This window comes from Seriola lalandi, unplaced genomic scaffold, assembly GCF_002814215.2.
Source record: "Seriola lalandi dorsalis isolate HSWRI2012SDOR001 ecotype SW California unplaced genomic scaffold, Sedor1 jcf7180002054917, whole genome shotgun sequence".
NCBI classification, from domain to species: Eukaryota; Metazoa; Chordata; class Actinopteri; order Carangiformes; family Carangidae; genus Seriola; species Seriola lalandi.
Genome location: NW_019525469.1, coordinates 914,541 through 919,663, shown reverse-complemented (window position 1 = coordinate 919,663; position 5,123 = coordinate 914,541). Strand labels below are relative to the sequence as shown.

General features: G+C 36.8%; 1 long non-coding RNA gene across 1 annotated transcript; it reads left to right on the top strand.

Annotated features, from left to right (window-relative positions):
- Nucleotides 1-624: 624 nt before the first annotated feature.
- LOC147817684 (uncharacterized) lies at nucleotides 625-3,178 on the top strand. The gene is made up of 3 exons (XR_015436148.1): nucleotides 625-1,109; nucleotides 1,189-1,584; nucleotides 2,260-3,178. It is a non-coding gene; the product is annotated as an uncharacterized LOC147817684 (long non-coding RNA).
- The last annotated feature ends 1,945 nt before the right edge of the window (nucleotides 3,179-5,123 follow it).

The window sequence follows — 5,123 nt, the reverse complement described above, 5'->3', positions numbered from 1 at the left end:
CAACCCAGCGACAAGCTTTTGTACCCTTTTAGGTACACACTGGTCCTGGTACCTATTTTTGAGTTTGTAAGGCTAAATTTTCTATTAACTATGATTTATTCAAGTCTTGAGTGGATGAAAGCAAAGTCCTTTAAGATCAGTGCTTAAGAAACAAAAACACTGAACCCAATAAATAAGGTCTCAACATTTTCAAGTGTATCTAAGTAATTTTTCATACAGTGTATATATCTGTAAAAAACAAACAAAAAAACAGGAAACAGTGGGTTTCAAGTGGTATAAGTTCAGGTATAAGCTGTGGGGTGTCAGCAGATGCCAAATGCACATCAGAGTGATTTCACACACAGTGCAAGTGTAGGTCACGCTTTAGACTTCTATAAAAGAAAAAAGAAAAAGAAAAAACAAACAGGAAACAATGGGTTTCGAGTGGTATAAATTCACAGGGTCTAAACTGCAGGGTGTCAGCAAATGCCAACTGCACATGAGAGTAATTTTGCACACAGTGCAACTGTAGCTCAAGCTTTAGACTTCAGTGAAAAAAAACAAACAATCAAAAAAACAGGAAACAGTGGGTTTTGAGGGGTATAAATTCAGAGGGTCTAAGCTGCAGGGTGTCAGCCAATGCCAACTGCACATCAGAGATGAAGGAATTACCATTACTGCTAAATTTTTTTCTTGAGAAACTCAGCACCTACGCTGCAGTCATTGTGATGTTTAGTTATAGCATTTTGCTTGACAGGGACTTTGAATGCACTTGCAGACTAAACCACGGTGACTGTTGGTTATATATGGTTCTGCCAGTTTGTATAATATTTGTCTTAATACTCTATACAAACAGGTCATTTCAGAGACTCTGTAGATGCACAGTTACCCACTGTCCTGGTTCGGCATGCTGCAAGTGTCACTGCTGCAGTTTTTGTGGTTCTCTAATCCGTCACATTTTAGAGGCAGTTTTAGTTGGTACGCTGTGGGCTGCCTTTGTGTTAATCGATGGAGACTGGTATGTTTGCTGTGCGAATAAGAAGTATGATCCACAGTTAGCCTGCAAAGACAAGAACAACATCACAGAAAAGGATCAAAAGGACATCGCTGAACTGAAAAATGACTCCAGGGTGAGTGTTTTTCTTCTTTTGTGAATTAACCTGCTGGAAATTAAAGATTCTGCGATAACATTATTTTTTTCTTTTTCAGCTTATTGGCTCCGGTTCACTCCTTGTTATCATTTTCATTGCGGCCATAATGTCATGTATTAGATGTAGGAAAATGTTTGATTGCTGTAGTTACTGTCCCATGGGCAGAAGTGATGTATATTACAAACTGATTTTGGAAGAGGAGGAAAATGTACTGAAAAAGATTTTGAGGGAACGTGCAAAGGACAAACTGGCAACTGAAATCAAGAAAAAACTAGAAGGTGAACAATGGGATGACTGTTTTGATGTTGCAAGAAAACTGATTGAAGATTCAACCGAACCAACTCTTGATCAACAACAACAACAACAACAACAACAACAACAACAAATAGATCAACCAGGAGAGCGAGAACGACCACAACAGCAACAACAACAGGCAGCAGGAATCCTGGCTGAGGTGAGGTTTTATCTGAGTTATTCAGGCTGCCAGATGTTACACTTACTGAAATGTCTGTCTGTACAGACATGAACAGCTGGGATTAGTTTTTTCTGTTTCTTACCCAATGAATCAACTAGACACAGCTCCACATAGGTCACATCAGGTTTATCTAAAGTTCACTGTTGATACAAAAATAAATTTGTGGTAGGAAAAGAACACACGAGACAGAAAGAAAACACAGGGTGTTAATACAGCATTAATCAGAATCTATTTCTTACTCCATTACATTTTGTATAAAAATATTTTAAATACATCTATTGCTTTTACTCCACTATATTTCATATTTAAATATTTTTACTTTTCTCTGCATAGCATATGAAGATTCACCATATTGATTCTTACATGCAAGTGTGGAAAAAACATTCATTACCCCTGTGACATTTTCATTGATTCTCTCCAACATCGCCTTTCTGTTCACTATTAAAGTCAAAAATGTGAAAAACTGTAGTTAAAAGCATTTTGACTTATAGTGAAGATCACAGTCCTCAGTGATCAGTCTCTTCTCCCCTAACCTTTACCTTGGATCTTCACACATGTAACTTTTACATGCAATGTAATGAAAGTGATATTTTCATTCAAGTGTAAGATATGACTTTTTCTTCTTTTTTTTTTTAATTCTTTCATTTTCCACAGAGAGCAACCCATGCAGAAACCTCCGCAAGTACCCACCAAGAACAACAGAAGTTGATATAATACATTCAGCTTTTGCTTTGTAGTGAACAGAAGTAACATTTGAACTTTTTCTTTGTTTTGTCAACCGATTCTTAAACTTTGATCAACATTCAGTGTCACTGCTTTAAAAAAAGGACAGAATTAAGGTTAAAAATCAGTCTTATACTGATTTTAAACCTTAATTTTCTCTTAAAATCACATAATTGTGCTGTATAAACTTAGCAAAAGCTAAGTTATTACGATTATGATTATTATGATTATTATGATTCACCTGATCATGATTAAGCCTTCCTGTCCTTCTTTGTATCGAACATAATATATACTACAATGTACAATATTAATGAATTAATTATCAAAGTATGCACAAAGAAATGTTTTCATTAGATGTTTCACCTTATATTAACAATGACAGTATCAGGGTTTTTTATTTTTATAAGTTAGTGATATAGTATGTGTGTATGACATACATGTTAAACATAATGTCAGGGTTCAATCTAAAAATTAGAGGTTTAGAGCTTAATTTGTCATTTCTATGTTTTCTTATTCAGTGTTTCTCTTTCAATCTCGCCAGAAAAACGTATATTTCACAGCTCAGACAAATGAACTAACATTGCACTTATTATTGATATAGTTATTGATTTATGATGTAATTATTAGGAAATATCACATGATCCATGATTTCAGTTTTTCCATGTTGTGTGGACAGTGGGGCCGACCTTGTATCATCTTCTCTGGAGTTTCACCACACTGTACCTTTTCTTAATTACAAGAATTAATTTTAATTAATCATGACTCGTGAGCTGAATTATTTTGCTCTGAGATGCTTTATACTGTAAACAAGAGAAAAATGTAAGTGGATTAATAAACTGGTCCTGCTTTCCCTGCTTTTTCCTCTTCTTGGGGAAACCCTGACAACGAGAGCCAGAGTACCGTTTAACTCCACGAATAGCTGATCCACAAATGAGACTATTAGACAGAGCAAAGCCCCAAACCAAGACAAGCTCAAGAGGAGGTGCAGCGGATGCAGGGCAGGAGCCAAACAGAGGGCAAAGAGGAAATACAAACCTTTCTTCCCTCTCTCATTGAAGTCCCTGAAGAATAAACTGAACAAGCTTGGTGAGATGAACCAAGACCCAATATCAAGAAGCAATATGAATATTGGGATTGCATGCAGCATTATGTGTTTCACTGAGACATGGCTGCAGGAACATTGACCTGAGACCTGCAATGTGTTACATGTTACTACTTTTTACTATGTGCCCACAGACAGGGCATAGCCTATATTTACAAGTTAAATCTATTTTTGTCTCTTTTTCATATATAACCTCAGTTATTGAGTGTGGGTATAGTGGCTCATGTTTAATATATAAGAAAATTCAGTTCCTGAGCCTAAAAAGAGTTCAGGGCTAAGAGTTTTATAATCCTGCCAGAAGAGTCCTCAAACAGCCTGTTAAAGCTCAAATATTGTAAATATAGCGTACATTTAAACTGATATTATTTTCGTTGAGCAATTTTAGGAGGCTAAAATCCTATTTTTCTGCTGTCCCCGTCCACAGCAGCACATCGCTCTGCTTCTGTACCAGTACTCCTACCTGTTATTTCCGAAGTGGGATCGCACCAAGTCAAATCTACTATTGTTAATACACTGACTTTGGATAAATACCTTGTCCAACCCCATTTCATACAACCCTGATCTATAACTTTAAGAAAGGGTAAGGCCATGAGCCAACAGCCGCATAGCTCTTCCGCCCAAGTCACATACTGACGTTTGTTTTTCTTGGCTTTCATCTCTGTGATTCTATAGTAGTTTATAGTAATGTGGCAATAATTGGGTGCTGGGGATCAATGGGTAGGAGGAGGTTCTACTGAAAAACAATACCTCAGAGCAGCTCATTAAAAAAAAAACTTAAATGTGGAAATTAATGTGAACTAGTTCATTTCAATCTGTGTGAACTGAATTTTAAGATAGCTCCTGTGAAGTGTGAATTTGTCAAAACTGGTCACATCAGATTATTCATATCTGAATTACTCTAATTAGGCATTCAAGTCATGTTGCTGATTGAAAGATGGAGGTTGTTGTGACCACAAAGATATTATCAGCATCAGTGTTTTTGGTGCTTTCCTTTCTCCAAGATTTTACCATGTGCAGCGTTTGTCATGTGAGATAAAGGTTGTTGTCCTTTCTCTCTCTCTCTCCCCCCAAATATCTGATCTACAGCATTCCTGAACTGATTTATGGTTCTATTTAGGCTCTTGCTGTACTTGGTTAAGGTTAGGGAAATATCCTGGTCTGGTTTAATACAGAAAAAGTAACATTAGTCACTACATTTAACCTAAACCACCATCTCTCACAAACTTTAACCAAAGAGCTGTTAAAAGAGCTAATCTAAACCACAGACTGGACTCTGGATGTGAACCTGGTACCTGTTGTCACAGTTGTGTCCTTTGTATGTCTCCTATCCACCCCAACCAGCTTGTTGTGAATCTGATGTCATTACTAAATGTGTGCTTCATTCATTCATTCAAAGATCCAGCCAGTGATTACGTTTCCTTCAAAATGTTTGCTCTTTCAATGTAGTTGTATGTCATTTCTGGGGAACAGAGTTGGCTGACCTGACCTCCCAGGCGGGTCCGTGATTCATAAGCTGGAGTGTTTGTTAGTGATAATACAGCTGACTTTTTAACGAATTGTAGACAAGCTTCTACACTTAAACAAGAAAACAGAGCTTTACAGTAATCAATATGAGATGAGACAAAACAGCTGTCATTAGGACAATACTGTAAAATGGCCATTTCTACAAGTTCACCAGGTTTCTTAAATAGGT